The following is a 20,278-nucleotide window of genomic DNA, read 5'->3' as shown; positions in this document are numbered from 1 at the left end:
TAGTCGGTGCGATCCTTGCAGCTGGCACCGGATCTTGACCGCGAGTGTCTGGGCCCGGGTCACGATTGCGTCTCTGCTCTCTCGCCCCACCCACCTCCAGCGACCCACAGCTGACGGCCCGGCGAGTATTGGCCGTGAATCATAGCCCTCTCCCTTAGGTTGGGAACCCGAGGACTGATCACGACAGTAGAGCTGCGCAGCGGGCGAGGGTCAGCCTACTGCATATAAAGCCTTGAACGGCTATCTGAGGGCGGCAGAGGGCACAAAAACGGGCGAGACATGCAGGGCAATGTTTATATACCAACTCCCCCGAACTCTGAGTCAAACTGGAATCTGCGCTGCCTGACTTCAAAATGGCGCCTGCAGAGGACATAATGCCTCGTGATAACTCCGGGCCATCTCAAACAACCAGTCCCTCGCCAGGGTATCCTTTCCTATGCTGCATCCCCTCTCTGACTCTACTCAATGGAATCTTGCCCGCTGTGTTCTTCTTCTGGATTCTTGACTTTGGTGACTTTTGTGCATCCCACCCTTTTTTTGGGGAGATGGTCTCCTTCTATACCAATGACCCGAACCCACCTTTTTGTCTGACCTTTGTTCCGTTCCTTTTTCCCTCACGACTTCTCCTGATGACCCTTGATCATTTTTCTCTTTTTGCTGGACTGCCTTAAATGTATATATATATATATATTCACTGAAAAAACATAGGTTTCAGGGGCGTTATAGTTGGCTGGACATTTCCCTCGTACAAAACCCTAAAAATTCCCCTGTTATAGTTAGTTCAGCTAACTATAACTCGCGCCCCCGTAATGCACTGCTGATGACGTCACATATTACATCACTCATGACATGGTCAGTGACATCACTGATGACATCACTGATGACATCATCCATGTGACAAATTAGTGCACCTTCTCACACCCTAATATAACCTTTGATACACTGACTCAAAATTTCAAACGGCCATTTTGACAACCATAGATACTCCAATACCAATAACTACACACCCACTCATTGACTTTTAGGTCTACATACATGTCCACTCACTCACCTGTACAGTCACTCATACTTACAGTCACTCTGTGCATTTATACACCTATACAGACACTCAGGGCCCGATTCACAGAACTAACTTAAGACAAAATCCTAAACTTACTACTTTTGGCATTCACAGAAGTTAGGATTTTGTCTTAAGTTTGTCTTAAGACAAACTTAAGACAGACTTAAGACAGTCTTAAGACAGACTTAAGACAGACTTAAGACAGTCTTAAGACAGACTTAAGACGGACTTAAGACAGACTTAAGACAGACTTAAGTTAGGATTTTGTCTTAAGTTTGTCTTAAGTCTGTCTTAAGTCTGTCTTAAGTCTGTCTTAAGTTTGTCTTAAGTCTGTCTTAAGACTGTCTTAAGTCTGTCTTAAGACTGTCTTAAGTCTGTCTTAAGTTTGTCTTAAGGCAAACTTAAGACAAAATCCTAACTTCTGTGAATACCAAAAGTAGTAAGTTTAGGATTTTGTCTTAAGTTAGTTCTGTGAATCGGCCCCTCACACACCGCCAATCATCCATTGAGGTACTGACACATCTAGTCAGTCATGCAAATAATTAATCACAGTCCCATTAACTCACCTATACAGTTAAACACACTCAAGTTCACTTACTCATAAAAATACTAACAAATTCTGTGTCTTCCTGCAGAAAAACAAACAGCACATGACACAGAAATCCTTGCACTATGGCGCAAACAGCCACTCCCAAAATCACACACTCTCACATATAGATAGTTATATACTCTTACACACATATACACTGCGTTTCACATATGTAGTTACTGACACATGTACAACTGAGATATACATTCAATCACTAACACACCCTTACATACAGTCACCCAACCATACAGTCCATCACAGATGCACTCTTAAAACCATGCACCCATAGAATCACCCACTCACACATCTAGTCACAGAGTCACACACACCCTACCCACACAAACACTCAGGCACCTATACAGATACACAGACAACCAATCAATAACCCATATAGACACTCATATAGCTATTCAAAAAACCATGCAGCCACTTATACACCAACACACAGACACATACAGACATTCACACAGTTTAGTCACTAGTCTGCAGTAAGATACATTTAATGACTCACTTATAGAGTCAGTTACGCTCCTAGAAAATCATCCATTCACACACTTGTACACCCACTTATTCTTCAACAGGCTTTTCCCTATATATATTAAACATATTAAAACTGTTCAGAAACACATACTCAATGGATGATGTCATCAGTGATGTCATTTGAGATGTCATCAGTGATGTCATCAGTGATCTCACTCACCATGTCATGAGTGATGTAATATGTGACGTCATCAGCAGTGCATTGCGGGGGCGCGAGTTATAGTTAGCTGAACTAACTATAACAGGGGAATTTCTAGGGTTTTGTACGAGGTAAATGTCCAGCTAACTATAACGCCCCTGAAACCTATCGTTTTTTCAGTGACTTTCTAAGGTTTTTTAAATGCTAATTCCTAACTATAACATGCATGAAACCTATGTTTTTTTCAGTGAATTTCAAAGGTTTTTTAAATGCTAATTCCTATCTATAACTTATCTCTAAAGATATCATGAAAAGCATTCTTTTTTTAAAGTAGGGTGCACATTAGTTTTGTGGAAAAGCATCTTTGTGATTGGTTAAGAAAAAGCAGTTTCAACGTGGAGTACATATCATAGGATAAAATTTGCTCAGCTCAACCACACCTGCTACTTGCATTTGGAAGGCACTGTTCGAACTTAAAACAATCGTGAGCTTTTAACCTGCACGTGTCGTTAAATGTTCAAGAAAATGTTGCCCAAAAATATCGTTACGTTTTAAAAAATTTATGAACTTTTAACCTGCACGTGTTGTAGAATGTTCTAGAAAGTGTGTTGATAGAATACGTTGCACTTCTGACTTCTATGTGTTGCTGAATATTAAAAAAACGGTTCATATGGAAAATTAAAAAGAAACCAATAGAGAAGTTTTGAAACCGAAAAGAATCAAGGAACTATTCTAATTTATTCTTTACATGTATTTATGTGTGGAGCAACAAAATTATAGACACAACAGCACCAGGAAGAGGAAGAAGCAGGGAGTGGGGGGAGGGGGGAGATGGGCAGAATGGCACACATGCACAATTAAGTACAACACACATATAGACTAACAATGGCCAAAATGAAACACACCAACAAGGAGCACAAGTCACACAACCCGCCAACATCACACCATTGAATAAGCATAGAAGTAAAAACCACGCTGCATTCATACAGGATGTGTACAAAGGCCAGTCGTTAGTGTTGTGGGATGTCTGTGACCGTGGTCATCATGGATGAGATGCCCAGAATGTGGCACATGGTCGAGTTCACTGTGTGTTATGTTGCCAAACGGCTGCTCCTCTCTCCCACGAGCCCCCACACTTTTGTACGGTGCGCTGTTGTTTCTCGTGCACTCGCACGGCACACCATTGTAATGCCTATTTGCGCATATCCTTCCACATTCCAACTACACCATCACAGTGCCGTTTGGAGGTGGTGCATGCCACTTTACAACATCGACTGCTGCGGCTCTTGTAGCAGGCCACACCAGAACACAGAGACACACTTACCGCACTTCCTGTACACGGACATGTTCGAGACACCCCGTTCCCTTTGCCGGATAGTCACACCCCTGCACTGACCTGTGAACCCCAGACCAGCACACGCCAGTTGTGCATGCAGGAGGATGCGTGCGTAGCTACACTTCCAAGCTCACTGCCAACGCTGAGGTGACAGCACACTGTGATGTTGCAGGGCTCGTGCCTATCTTGCTAAGACAATGACCACAGGGACACAATTGCTAAGATGTCGGTTTGGGGGGCATTGGCAGTCCTGGAGTTGTTGAGATGAGTCTTCTGGCCCTCATGGGTATCCCTGTATCATGCTCATTGACTCTATGGCACCTGTGGGTGTTCTGGTGTGGCTCTTGGCTGTGTTCCCTTTCATGGTGCAGGTAGTTGTCCTGCTTAACACCAGCAGAAAGCAGGTGTAAAATCCCTGGTGCTAACGTGTCTTATCGCCGGAATTTGTTTCGCATTGCAATTGGTGTGAAAGTTGTGATGTGATTTTTTTCGTGTGCAGAACAATATACGAACTGAGCAGTGTATCTCGTCAAGATCCAGCACCTGACACACTATTCCCAATCAATATAAATACAATGAGATTTCTTAATAGATTTTGTGTGTACACTGTAAGTGCAGCCAATACCTCAGAGCAATTCAATACAGAATTTTAGTATTTAGAATAAATCGGAAAGGTGCACCTCGTGTCTTTTTGCACGGGTACGGCTATTCTCCATTTCATTATCAGCACTTTAACGGAAGTAACGTTGAGATAAATCTAACACACTATTCAGAAGTTGGTGCAAACTGCAGATATCACCAGTATTCCAGCGATAAGTGCCCCAAAATTTAACACCATGGTGGACAAGAAAGAGTCACACAGCAGTTAAGAGAACAACCAAAAACGTTATTAATTTCTTTTTCAAACTTTATTTTTTATAATCATAAATATGTAAACGATAAACTATTTTCAAACTTTATTTTTTTATTAACATATATATGAACGATAAACCAATAAACAAAATGTATCAACAATAATACAAAACAACAAGGCGGAACCTTCCTGTGGGGACCATGGTTGTTGACGACAGACCTGGAAAATCAGAAAGATTGTTAAAAAAAAAACAACATGCTATTCTCAACAAAATACCACAAGAAACAAATAACAGATATATAAAATGCATACAGCTAACAAAATTTTATAAGTTTAACTTACAAAAACTGTAAATGTTGCCGCTTTAAAATATTTACCGAACCTGAGGAATTTTTTTTGCAGAAGGCACCACGCCCACAACGTTTTTCTTCAGTGGTGAGGAAATCTTTTACTTTTCCCAAGGGGCAAACAAAGACCAATGCCACCTTGGTCACGTGCAAGATTTGCAAAAGAGTTCTGTCACAAGGGGATCCTAACAAGAAATACTCGTACGGCACGGCAAGTATGATGAGACACCTAAGGACCCTTCATCCGAACAATCTTGCACGAGAAGAGTGCAAACAGATGAGAAACACTCCTATTCAGTATCTGTAAAAAAGAATCACAAATAAATGTATATTAATAACTTTCAAAATGATACTATTCCATTACTGTACAAACACATTTTATATAAATACTGACCGAGAAACTATGTCCCTGAACCACAAGTGTGACGATGGTTAAAACACTACATGCATAGTGCATACTACTTTGAAGCAGTTCATGCCCTAAAGCCTACCTCACTAAAACTCTACATGCTAACTGACTAAATGATTACAGTACTATAAGGAGGCACACTGGATGAGTGACAGGGTGTTTGCTAGAAGAGTATGAATGCTAACTAGGGAATTGAAGGTGTGAAACACAACTGTGTAGGTGATTAGAGGACTGCATCCATACTGCATAGGCATTTAAAGCAGTCCATGTGCTAATGCCTGGCTCACTACATGACTACTTGGGTACTGGCTGAATGATTAGAGTACAGCAAGGAGAGTGCCTAGGTGAATTTATAAGTGCTAGGCTTTTCACACAGGGAATGGATTAGTACTTGGTACTGAATGGGTCACTAGAGGAGTGCAAAGGCAGTGACAAGTGCTGGACTGTATGGATACTGACTAGGAAATTGAAAGTGTGAAAGACAAGTGTCTAGGTGGTTAGAAGACTGCATGCATTGCATAGTGCATAGGGGTTTGAAGCAGTCCATGTGCTAAGGCTTGGCTCAGTGCATGAATACTTAGTCACTGACTGAATGATTAGAGTACTGCAAAGATAGTATCTTGGTGAATTTATAAGTGTTTAAGTTTTCGCACAGTGAATGGATTAGTACATGATGCTGAATAGGTCACTAGAAGACTGCAAAGGGAGTGACAGGGTGTTTCCTGGAAGTGTATGGATACTGACTAGGGAATTGAAGGTGTGAAAGACAATTGTGTAGGTGGTTAGAGGACTGCATGCATAGTGGATAGGGGTTTGAAGCAGTCCATATACTAATGCCTGGGTCACTGGATGAGTACTTGGGTACTGACTGAATGATTAGAGTACTGCAAGGAGAGTGCCTGGGTGAATTTATTAGGGTTTAGCGCAGTGAATGCATTAGCACATGATGCTGAATGGGTCACTAGAGGAGTGCAACGGGAGTGACAGGGTGTTTGCTGGAAGTGAATGGATACTGACTGGGAAATTGAAGGTGTGAAAGACAAGTGTGTAGGTGCTTAGAGGACTGCATGCATAGTGGATAGGGGTTTGAAGAAGTCCATGTGCTAAGACCTGGCTCAGTGCATGAATACTTAGGCAGTGACTGAATCATTAGAGTACTGGAAAGAGAGTGTCTTGGTGAATTTATAAGTGTTTGGGTTTTGGCGCAGTGAATGATTAGTACATGCTGTTGAATGGGTCTCTAGAGGACTGCAAAGGAAGTGACAGGGAGTTTCCTGGAAGTGTATGGATACTGACTAGGGAATTGAAGGTGTAAAAGACAAGTGTTTAGTATGTTAGAACACTACATGCATACTGTATAGACATTTGAAGCAATCTATTTGGTACTTAGAAACTGACTAAATAATCAGACTACTTCTAGGACAGTGCTAAGGTAAAACTTTTAAATTTTCAGTTCTGCCACAGTGAACAGAATAGTACATGGTACTGCACCTTAGTGTCAAACCCTGACTCATTTTATCAATGCATAAGCAAAGACTAGCTTCTAATACTACTAAAACTTGAGAACATGACAGGTTTTAAAAGAGTTATCTGCTATAAAAATACACGATGTTACCAAATGCTTCTCTCACAGTGCTTCCCAAATGCACACAGACTCACAGTGTGATTCTAGACAACAACCACTATACCTAGGAGTATACCAAAAATCATTCACTACTGTGGAAGTGGTAAGGGAACTGCACACAATCTTCATATTTCAGGACTGCACTTTTGTGTCAAAGCCTGCCTCATTTAATCAAAGCATAAGCAAAGACTGGCTTCTAATGCTACTAAAACTTGACAACATGACCGGTTTTAAAACAGTTATCTGTCAGCAAATACACGATGTTACCAAATGCTTCTCTCAAAATCCTTACCCAAATGCACACAGACTCACAGTGTGATTTTTGACAAGCAACACTATCCTAGGAGTTTACCAAAACTCATTCACTAGTCTAGAAGAGTTAATGTTACTGCACACAATCTACATATTTAAGTACAGCACATCAGTGTCAAAGCATGACTCATTTAATCAACGCATAAGCAAAGACTGGATTCTAATGCTACTAAAACTTCACAACATGACAGGTTTTAAAAGAGTTATCTGCTATAAAAATACACGATGTTACCAAATGCTTCTCTCACAGTGCTTCCCAAATACACACTAACTCACAGTGTGATTCTAGACAAGCACCACTATCCCTAGGAGTTTACCAAAACTCATTCACTACAGTGCAAGTGGTAAGGGAACTGCACACAATCTACATATTTCACGACTGCAATTTACTGTCAATGCCTGACTCATTTAATGAAAGCATAAGCCATAACTGTCTTCTAATGCTACTAAAACTTGACAACATGACATGTTTTAAAACAGTTATCTGTCAGCAAATACACGATGTTACCAAACACTTCTCTCACAGTGGTTCCCAAATGCACACAGAATCACAGTGTGATTCTAGACAAACAACACTATCCCTAGCAGCTTAGCAAAACTAATTCACTGCAGTGGAAGTGGTAAGGGAACTGCACACAATCTACATATTTCACGACTGCACTTTAGTGTCAATGCCTGACTCATTTAATCAACGCATAAGCAATGACTGGCTTCTAATGCTACTAAAACTTGACAACATGAGAGGTTTTAAAATAGTTATCTGTCAGCAAATACACGATGTTACCAAATGCTTCTCTCACAGTGGTTCCCAAATGCACACAGACTCACAGTGTGATTCTAGACAACAACCACTATACCTAGGAGTTTACCAAAAATCATTCACTACTGTGGAAGTGGTAAGGGAACTGCACACAATCTTCATATTTCAGGACTGCACTTTTGTGTCAAAGCCTGACTCATTTAACCAAAAAGCATAAGCAAAGACTGGCTTCTAATGCTACTAAAACTTGACAACATGACCGGTTTTAAAACAGTTATCTTGTCAGCAAATACACGATGTTACCAAATGCTTCTCTCACAATCCTTACCCAAATGCACACAAACTCACAGTGTGATTTTAGACAATCAACACTATCCTAGGAGTTTACCAAAACTCATTCACTAGTCTAGAAGAGTTAATGGTACTGAACACAATCTACATATTTAAGTACAACACATCAGTGTCAAAGCATGACTCATTTATTCAACGCATAAGCAAAGACTGGATTCTAATGCTACTAAAACTTCACAACATGACAGGTTTTAAAAAAGTTATCTGTCAGCAAATACATGAGGTCACCAAATGCTTCTCTCACACTGATCCCAAATACACACTAACTCGTTGTGTGATTCTAGACAAACAACACTATCCCTTGCACTATACCAAAACACATTTCTTCATCTAGAAGTAGTACTACATTTTAGTATAGAAACATAACATAACTCATTTCACAAATTCATAAACAATGACTGGTTTCTAATTCTACCAAAATATACAAACAGCACAGTTATCTGTCTGCAAACACATGAAAAACACAAATGCTTATCACAGAATGGTTTCTACATGCACACACACTGTCAATAAGATTGTAGAGAAAAAAAGTACTCCCTACACTTTAGCAGGAGAAATACATCAGTCTGATTAAAATCAAAATAGTCTACATACATCCCCACACAATTAAATAACTCAGCTTTCAAGCTCTTTTGTAGATTGAGAAGTATATCAGTCACTCACCATATTTTCTTTTACAGAATCTCTGCACTGTGCACCTCTCAGCAAAAACAAAGAATGGAAAAGTTTCCCTTTCATTTTCCACACATATACATGTAAACATCAAATCACAATCCTTCACACATAAACTCAAAAGCAAACACACATTTCTATTGGTTAAACATTTCAACCCTTTCCAACTGAAATACATTTCAACCCTTCCCCCAATCTGCCTTTTGGTCATGGAACACTGCACTGAGCTCACAGGTCACAAGTTCAGCACACAATGTTACTAAACAAGACAGGAAGTGTGCTTGACTTTTCAACATATCAGCTTATCATATATAATGTTCCTTACAATCTGTTTTTGTTAACCAATAAGAATCATACCTTTAGAAAAAAAAAATACACCCTACCTTTCAGTGTAGAAAGTAGTCATACAACCAATGATTTTTTGTCGCTTTTCAAAAAACATTGCCGTGGATCCGCGCTCCCAATGAGCGAGAATCCGTGCACCCAACGCGAGAGGATGAGCGCACCGTACGCGCATTTCGCCGTTTAAAAAAAAAAAAAGGGGGCCCCAGGGGGTCCTTCTGGGACCCCCTAAGCACCTCTGGAGGGTCAGAGTATTTCCACTCTGCCCCCTTTATATGTTTTACACACTTATTCCCCTTGCTTCTTCAGTCTCGCTTCTACCGAGGCAGAAAATGGCCGCCAACAGTTCCTGGTTTTGAATGTAGAGAGACACTCGACAGCCAATTATCATTCAGCGCGCGATCGGGAGGGTGCGCGCTCGGTTCGGGGAGGGTGCGCTTACGGTGCGGGTAGGGTGCGCGGATCCTCCGCGGCCATAGATATTTATGTACTTTTAACTCTAATTTTCTCAGGAACTACTGAACGGATTCACACCATATATGCAACAGGCACAAGTCTGAACTGAAGACTACCTCTTTGCCAAATTTGGTGTCATTCCGTTCAGCGATTCCGGCTGTAGCTGCGACAACAGATCCTATGGGAAATTGCACGGGGAAAACGCGTTTTGGGACCCCCCTTTTATCTCGGCCCCTGCTTGACGAATCACCACGAAACTTTCAGGGCAGGAGCGGACCGGAGCTGGGCAAAAGTTTGGAAAATGTCACTAGGATTCATCAACCGGCGCCAGACTTATTGGGAATGGAATGTTGCGGATTTCCTATGGAAAATAGGTCCTAACTAGAACTATCTACTGGCGACCGCCAGTAGATAATATATATATATATATATATATATATATACATATATATATATATATATATATATATATATATTCTTTCACCAAGGTGCCCCGGAACATAGAGAATATATATGTAAATGTGTATTATATAATTGTCCAAGCCAAATTGCTGTTAAAATTTAATCCTGAGTGAATTTACTATTTGTATATATAGAACTCTAACCACTAGTATATGTAGTAGACTTTTGTACTTACTACCATTCCTATGTGATTTTAGAGTTTTTCTGTTTGTATCTCTTCCTTGAGTGACTTTACAACTTGTACATGTGCAATTTTTTCCAGTTTTTATCTCTTCCTTGAGTGACTTTACAACTTGTACATTTGCAATTTTTTTCTATTTGTATCTCTCATGCAACTCATGTAATCCAAAGTCCTTTTGTAACGCAACTGGTTCTTTTGTAAAGCGCTCTGACACTTTCGGATAATGTTCGCGCTATATAAAATCACATTAAATAACTAAATAAATAAATGCCCCAGATCCACTATGCGTGTTGCAGCTTGAAAGGAAGCAGACACCTCAAAGTGACAGTTTTGCCTGTGGATGGAGGGATATATGCTCTCAAGGCAGCTCATATTCAAGGGGTAAAGAAGTGTATACTGTATCATTTAAGTCACTTCTTCCCTTTCTCACTGGATCTAGGCACCAGGAACCTGTAGTGCACTGCACTGAGGTGGCGATTTGCACTGCATCCCCCTGCTGGCAGGTTCCTCAGACCATTTACTCCAAAGAGTGTAGGCCTTAGCCCTTTCAAGAGCTTCTCAGGGACCCCGTGGTGAGGCATGCTATCATTCCCAATCCAGCAAGCTCTCATTACGAAGGATTTTTCATTGCCTGACATCTTGCATAATTCTTTTCAGAATGTGAGGTGGAAGACAATGTTAGTCTTCGAGTCCTGATTATACCAACCACAATTCCTGCACACAGTATGTAAGTAACTTGGCTCTCCAAAACTGGGCTTCTGAAACCACCCTTTGACTGTTGGGTTCACTAAACAATTTCTACTCCTACAGTTATCACTCTTAATGACCCTTAAAGTTAATAGAATCCTGAAGATGACCTTTTAACTAACCTCAAAAAGTTGAAACGTGGTGAACATCATTACAACAGGCAGGGTCAGACTGGGAACAGCAACCAGCCCTGGAAGATTGCTGCTCAACTGGCCCTGGGAGCAGGGTGGGGGGGGGGGGTGCTAGTAAGAAGCACTACTCCTGCTTATGTTACAGGGGGCTATTTTGCAGAATTGGCCCCCAGTGACAAAAGCGGCCGCAAGGCCACAAAAGCAGCCCCCACCCCTCCGGCCCTGACACCGGGCTCCAATATGAAACTAAGACTGTTGCTGCAAAGTTTATTGTACCTCATACACAATGCTCTAACTATATATATTCGTACCTTTTGCTTTTAAGTTTATACCGTTTTTTTAATCCCTGGTGTTACCATTTACTTCTGTAAACACCATGCTCTTCATTATTGTCACTATATTAATGGGACAAATATTTGAAATTGATAAATATGCTGCTTCTTTGTTCATGAGGCTAGCATTTGCTTGCTTTATGACCTAATGATAAGCTGCATGTGATGCAATCATATATGCACCAAAATGTTAAATACATCTTTATTTAATAAGACTCTATTGAGCTATTGATTTCTGTAAATAGGGTGTGCAGACTAGCGTGTCTGTGATCGTCTTTAAAAAAAAAATACACGTACTTCTTTTCATTGCAGCCCATGCTCTGCATAGGAAACATAGCTATATTAATAAATAATATTCGACTTTTTGTTTTTTAAAACAGTTGTTTTACAGTTGGAAGTGCCCTCCCTCCCTCCCCTTTAAATATGGCTTTCCACCCCAACTCAGTTGGTCATAGTTTTTCTACTAGATTTAAGTTGTAAAACATTTTGGTTCATTTGGTCCTAGAAGTACAAAGCATTTTCACTGTTTCAAAGCTGTTGATCTGAGCTTGTGATGGCAAAAATGTTTTATGAATGTAATAATATATTTGTAGAAATTGGTAAACTTTTACCTACTACTAAAGAAGGACACAAAACCTTTCAAAAATATTTCAAAGGGATGTTCTGTAGAGTTTCCTTATAAATACTGATTTCATGGGCAATGTGTTGACATTTCACATTTAAAATCTGGTTGCAAAATATTGAAAAGTTAGTGACTCCCAGGTTGGATTGGTCCCCCATTTGCAAGAGAGAAGGGGTCCTCTCAAGACCCCTTTCTCTTCGTGAATGTAAAAAAAGCTTGCTTGGGATTAGGCAGTGGTCTATAGGAAAACTGCCAACTCTTAAACAAACTTAAAAAGAGAGGAAACATTTTTTCAAACACAATATGGTTTCCTTTAAGGAAAATGGGCTGCATTTTAAAAACAAGCACACTTTATTGAGGAGTGACCACCAACATGGTGGTAAACTGATCCTAGCAGGCCACACTCCCCACAAAAATAGCAGTTACGATTTACATCCAGTTTTTTTAACCCGAATAATTAATACAGCTGGACCCTTGTTCTCACTCCTGTAGTCTTTCCGAGGATTTGTCTCAAGTTGAGGACACAAGAATGGACTTGTTTGCAGACAATTCCTACACACAGCTTCCTCTATTTTATCCATAGTTTCAGGATATTTAAGCAATGGTAGTAGATGCACTTCAAAACAAATGTCCAAGATACCTGCTATATGATTCTCCTTGATTACCACTTATTTTCCCGACTAAGAAGATTCAGAGGGAGCAGAGAAGAAGTGATCCTATTAGTACCTCATTAGATAATGGTTATCTATGTGCCTTTACTTTGTTCCCTCTCGGAGGGGAAGGAGTCGATCCCCCTCTGTTCCCTCCTCCCCTGAGTTATCCTTCTCTTCCTCTAGCCTCTCTACAGTGCCTATATCCTAAACTGTTGGTTTAGAGATTGAGTGGATATATCTAATTGAAATGAGTCCTTCTCTTTCTATCTCCATCCCTATTCAGGCTTCTAGGAAGATGTCTACAAACATAGCTTATAATCATCATTGGTAAAATGTCACATAGGATGAAGCAACAGAAGCCCGTTCAGATTGATTGTCTCCTGCAATGTTTTCTGTAAATTCTCCAAGATGGGTTTAAAAAGAAACGTTTTCTATCAAGCTTAAAATTGCAATGGGCTGTGGACAAGGCCTTTAGATCAGCCTGGGGAGATTTCTCTTTAGTAGAATGCTAGGTTACTTTTTCATTACTGAGATCCTCCACTGACACTGCCTTTTTCATAGAATGACTTTTTGAATCCCTTGAGAAGGTGTCGGAAAACTTTTGGACTTTAATGAATTCTTGCTAGCTACCATAATGGCAAGAGGAATTGCGCAAATGGATTCCCTTCTCTATCATCATTCATGCTGAAGATTTATGAGGACAGGATAGTCCTGACTTTAAGACCAGATGTTCTTCCTAAAATTAACCCTTTTTTCAAAATGATTATGATATTATTCATTCCAGTCCTGCATGTGGGTGTCTTTGCTGAATCCGCGTGTTGAATTCATGTCTTGGATGTTGCAAGGGCTTTATAGATCGATCTTCAGAGGATAGCACAGTTCAGACAGCCTGATAGTTTAGATACTAATTTTGCAATAGTTTGGATGGACAGTAAGACATCTAAATCTACTCTTAGTAGGTGAGTGATGACAGTCAACTCCCTAGCATGCTTAAATGCGGGTATGGATCTTCCAAGATCTGTGCAACACCTCTCTACCAAGGAGATGACTGTCTCCTATGCAGATAAGACAAGTGTTTCAATCATGGATATTTGTGAAGCTGCTACCTCTACTTCTCGCTCTATGTTTGCATCTCCTTGCAGGTTAAATATGCCTCAGGAATCTGAAATGTGGCCTGTTATTCAGATTCTTTCCAAAGCAGCGACAGGCTGACATTACATTTCCTTAATATGACAAGATGTCTTGTGTGTTGTATTCACAAAGGTGTGGAAATAATGATTCACTCATGGTTCTCTCTCTGTTGCGGTGTGTTAGGTGGATTCATCAGAACATGACGAGGACCTAATACCTAGGTGTAACTTCATAGAGTAAGATAAAGGATGAGGAAGGAAATAAGGAGAAAATGCCTAGATTTACTACTATTCATCTTCGGGACGTCAATTTCTCCTTCCTCATTCCAATACATATCACCCTCCCTTCACAGGTGCCTTCATTAGCGATTTGAAGGAAAGACTTTGGATTTCAGGAACTTCATTGGGGGCTGATCGAGTCTAAAGTGAGATGCAGAAAACAGCTTTTAGAGTTGGTGACTCATGAGGAATGAAGTATCAGAGTAATGGAGATTACTGATTAGTAATCCAAACATTTCTTAATCCCCATCTGACTCTTCAAAAGAAATAACTAAGGAGTAATTATTTTGTGTGCTACCATGATACACATATAGTCACTACAGGTATTCAAAATGTACAAATGCTCTGAATGAGAAGATTTAGTTTTCTGCAATTAATGCTCATGGTCCAGTGGATTCCCGTGGACCTTTTTCTATGTTTAAGAGCTATTCATGTTGTAATATCAGAACCATGCATATTATCCTAGTACCAGTTTAAACCTGGCAGTTTACTGTAACTAGGCAGGAATGACAAGCTAGTTAGAGCAAAAGCACTCTATTACAGTGTGGATAATGCAGCTTCACACATGTTAATCAAATGCTGTCTTAACCCATAGTTAAGGTGGTGTCTAAATACAGACGTAAACATTATTAGCATTGCAAGCACCTGTTGTGACTTCCCTTTACAGAACCTCAATAAAGAAGTACGATTTCAATTAATAATTTGCTTGCTAAAAGATAAATGTGGGGAAGTCTCTGGAGCCTTCATCATATTCTATTAGGGGATAAGTTGCAGAAGAGTTGGATGCCTGTGTTGACATTTCAGATGTTCTGATGAAGGTGTTGAATTATTTCTGAATCTTGGCAGAATAATTGCTTATTTTATTACACTTTGGTTAACCCAAATTCTATTGTACAGTAACCATAGGATATTCTATAAGTAGCCCCCAATCGTGGTCTTTCTTCATTTAACATTTTCAATACAGCTTTTAAACAGAGCATATGTACAAAAGGTTGTGTCCATAACATTTTAAAAGGTTAGGAAGGATGCATTCATTAGCTAATGGATGCAGAGAATTCGGTATATTGATGAGCGAGCAGAGTAATGTTCTAACTTAAATCCTTGGCATATGTACTGAAATATAAATTCTTGCCAACATTTGTACTCGTGTTAAATTTCTTTAGTCAGGGCATACATTGAATGGGTTGAGCTGCTTGTTCAAGCAGGCAACAATCCATTTTCAAATGGTTCCATTTATTGTGCATCCCTTAGAGGATAATTGCATTTTAGACATTTAGACACAGAAAATAGGACTTTGATGAATAACAAAACTGCGGAATTTCCCCTATAAATATAAGGAAGGAAACATTATAAACAATATTTTGACTTTTAGCTACTGTCAGTTTATTTTAGAATATATTAGACAAAAGAACAATAAATTATGCACATCGTGGTGACATAAACTTGGATAAATAATTAATGGGTTTAAGTCAGAAAGTGAGAGACTGTTTGGAGTCTGTTTTGTACAAGTTTTGCAATACCCTATACACAATGCATGCATTATTCGACATAGTTTCCTATGGAAAAAGAATATAACCCATTTGCTGTACCATTGCTGTTAAACCACCGCTATTTGTGGGCAGAAAGATGTTGTTCTCTTCTGTTCTCATTCCATTAAAAAGTAACCCGCTAGACGTTAATGTGATGCTTAATTTCACGGATAATGTCTGGAAATTTCCCAGCATTTTTGTTTGCTTGCATTTCTTCTAGAAGAATGGTGGGGTAGACTGCAGTAGCAGCTCCTGGAGGGAGTGCTGCAGGGTGTTGGGGCGGGGAGGGGCAGGTTGGGTGGTAGTAAACTCCGGCATACGGCCAAACGGAGGTAAGTAAATAAATAAATAAATAAAAGCGAATTACATGATTGCGCACGCTTCATTGCCATTTGGCATTGCAGAGTGAGAAATGTAATTTGTTTTTTTAATTTATTTATGTACTTACCTCCGTTCTGTCATATGCCCAAGTTTACTACCCCCCACCCAGCCCCTCCCCCGCCCTGCCGCCTCGCAGCAAAATGGCAATGCAGCGTGCACAATGTAATTTGTTTTATTTATTTATTTATGTACTTTCCTCCGTTAGACAGTATGCCGGAGTTTACTACCCCCCACGCTGCCCCTCCCCGCCCCGCCCTACTACCCCCCAGCACTCCCTCCAGGAGCCACTACTGGTAGACTGTCACTTACTAGATAAAGGGGATTGGGTCCTCTGCTAAGCTTGTCCATCTTTCTTACCGAAGAATCTACAAAAAGCAGATGAGAATTGTCAGGGAAACCTTTATCATATAACTTTATGTTGCGGGTCAACTCGAAAGAACTCTTCAGGATTTGATCAGGCTCTCTACAATGATATCTCCAAGTCCCTGAATCTTACCTTGACACTCTTACCCATTCAATTGTAAGGTCCATCATGTTGAACTTCAGGATCATTAAACAGACTATTATCTACTTTTCACTATTGTGAATTCTTCTATCCCCTCAATAATCGATTAAGCAACATTGTTCGACATGGCCCTTTCTTCCGGGTCACCCCAGATTGTTTCCTTCTTTTGCTGACCCTGTGTTTGTTAGCTTTTGTGACTCTGTGCCCTTTTTTACTACTAACCAATGGTAACATGTTTGTGCTCTCTCCCTTAAACTTGGTAAAACTGTCCTACACCTGATAAATTTAATTTTCTTATAAGTGTCTTGTATTTGGTCAAATATGTCCAATTGCCTGTAAATTAAATGCTACTACTGGGCTGCAGCACTCCTTTTGCCACACACTAACGTTACCTTTTACAAGCATATCTTAGGCCTGCCACTGTAGCCTGTAGTGCAGTTTTAAGCTGCCATTTATACCTGGCCAAATAAAACATTTTCAAGGCCTAAACCTTCCTTTTTATACTTATAAGCCACCCCAAGGTAGGCCCTAAAAGCTCATAGGGCAGGGTGCATGGTGTTTTGCAAGAAGGAAATGTGGGTTTACATTTTACATGTCCTGACTGTGAAAATCTCCTATTGTCATTTTTCATTGTTGTAAGGTCTATCTCCCATAGACTAACACTGGGTTGCCTTATTTCAATTAATAAATGCTAACTTCAGATTGGGAACAGTGGGGTAATGATGTTTACACTCAAATTAATTGATAATTTAAAATTCTATTTAATGATAAAGTTGGATTTTTGATTTCTAATATTGGCAGATGGGATATAATTCATGTTTGTGATGGAGTATCCATTTCTCCAAGATCGTAATCAGGCACCTAGCAAAAATTACTGCCTTGCTGTTTAAAGGACTGCTTTGCTATCTGAAGAAGGAGGATTGGACTGCCTTCCTTGCTCCTAGGCTACCCAGAGTGTCTCCAACGGTGAGTTGGTTGACCTCCTTTGTGCGCTATAAGAACACTGCAAACTTCCAGAGACCTCCTTGCAACTGTTGAGCTGCAATTGGAACTGGCTGGACTTGCCTGAACCCTGCTGCTGTCCTCTGCTGGAGTGATCTGATCCCCAAAAGGTGCCTCCCAGGTCCTGGACCCTTGGTTGGTATTAATAAGAGCTACCTCCTTAAGAAAAACTTGAAACCCCTGAAGTTTGTACTCTTCGTGACCATGAACAGTCAAAAAGTCTGCTGCCAGAACCGAGCACCAATGGGAAACTCTGCTGAGACATGCTCTTTTCACCGAAAGTGACCATCCGTGACAATCAACTATCAGAAGGCTCTTGCGACGACCAGCTCTTCATGCTTCAGCAATGGCCAACTGCAATGCTTGACATGCTCTTTGTTCCAAAAGCCTCCTCTTTGTAGCCTGCTCCAATGAGAAAGGAACTCTTTGCCCGGCCTTAAGATACCGATTCGGCTGGGCTAACCTTGGGCCTCATTCCGATGGGAGAGGGACCACCACTGACAGGCTGTCAGTGGTGGTCCCTCTGCCATCGCAATGTGATTTTCCTCCCGCCATATTATGATGGAGGGGGGAAGCGTGGCGGTCAGAAAGACCGGCCGCCATGGTCCAGACGGGTGGATCAAATCCGACCGCCCGTCAGACCAAATGCACAGCCCTGAATTGCGGCGGTCCCTGCCAGGCACCTCCATAGGGATTATGATAGCCACTTCCTCCGGTCGTACTGCGGCAATCAATCTGCCACAAAACAGCTGGCGGGAACGGATTTGGGGGCCCATAGCGGCCCCCCTTAATCCCAGGGACAGGGACATTTTCCTTTGGGGGCACCTATGGTCCCTCCCCTACATATCCCTGCACCATGTGGCAGGCACCGCATGGTGCCTGTCACGTAGTGCAGGGATGCATCTGCACCCCATATTTTGTATTTCGGCGTGGGGTGCTGACCGCATCCCCTCCACATTGCAAAATATAGGTGATGCGACCGCCGTGGTGGCAGTCGTATCACCTTTCCGACCTGATCTCCATGTCAGTCGGCCTAAACCTGTGAGTTTCCCCTGGTGTAGCACAACCAGATCACAACAAGTGGGGATTTCTGGGTATTTGTGCTATTTCTTTGAAATTAAATATCTCTGGTTTTACTGATTTGATTTTTGTCATTATGGTATCATTTCATTTATGAAATTGCTACTCTATTTTTCTAAATTGTGTTGGGTTTTTTCCCATGTTATATTTTCACTTTATTAGTTTGTATGCTGCATAAATACTTTACACATTGTCTCTAAATTAAGTCAAACTGATTTCTGCCAAGCTACCAGCACAGGTTAATTTAGTGACTTTTTGTGATTCGCCCTGACACAGATTGTGGTCATTGTTTGAGTGGGGCTTCCACCTCTCCAAACCAATTACCCAATTTCTTTCAAACATCATTAGTCTTAGGTGCCTTTCATAATTAAATAGCATTATGAAAGTCTCATTGGAATTATGAGATACACATGAACACCACAGATAAGGTGTATTACATCTTCGCACATCCTAAAAGTTTTTTCTTCCCACAGACTACAACATCCATCATATGGACAGTACACATTAGAAGGGAGGAGGCTTCTCTGTCATCCATATGCACCCCTAATTCTGTACCCTAAGCAAGCAAGTACCACTCCATGGAGAGGATAAGAAACCATTTTCCACTCTCTACAATTCAGACTGCCACCTTCCATCTCATTTACAGGCCATCCAGGCAGAATAGAACTTTGCTAACGAATTCTCAAATGTCCTCACCACCTCTCCCATCTGACATGACCTCACCACACTTTTTGGTGACTTCAATGTTCCTGCCAACACAAGTTTAAAGAGGGCAAAAGCTGCCCTCCTCAACCTAGTTGACACACTTAACGTGGTATAGCATGTCACAAAACCAACACAGTCTAAAGTCCACATCCTCACCCATGTCTCTTCAACACCGCCAACAATCCAATGCAAACCAGCCATATCCCAGGATTGGACCAGCCACTCGCACCCTTTCTATTTCCCTGCTCAAAGCAAAAAAACAAGGCCAACCCACAAGACTAAACTTTCAGATTCTCCAAAGAGATCTCCAAAGACACCCTAATGCATGAACTCATCTCTCAGCCAATCAACTCTACATCATAGGTCAATACACTTCTTAACAAATTCAACACTTTTTTGGAAAACTATGTGACCATCGAATGCCCCTATTAAGACACACAAATGCAAACCAAGCCTTGAGCACACTGGTACGCTAAAGAGCTAACTGACAATAGATGGTCCATCTGCAGACAGGAAAAATAATGGAAGTAAATGAGAACTCCTTGGCCCACATTAAATATTAGGTACATTGTTTGTACCACGGTGCATTTTGAAACAGGTGTGCTGGATGCAAACATGAGCAGTGCACCGGGTTACAATGAATGTGCTGCCCTCAGGACAATCGTAAAATCGGGGCAACTCTGGGGGCAGCACATTCATTGAAATACAAAGTGGTTGCTTTAATCAGCCTGTCTGTGTTTTTACTGTGC

Source organism: Triturus cristatus, chromosome 3_2 (assembly GCF_964204655.1).
Source record: "Triturus cristatus chromosome 3_2, aTriCri1.1, whole genome shotgun sequence".
Classification (NCBI taxonomy): domain Eukaryota; kingdom Metazoa; phylum Chordata; class Amphibia; order Caudata; family Salamandridae; genus Triturus; species Triturus cristatus.
Note: the sequence above shows the minus strand (reverse complement) of the source record.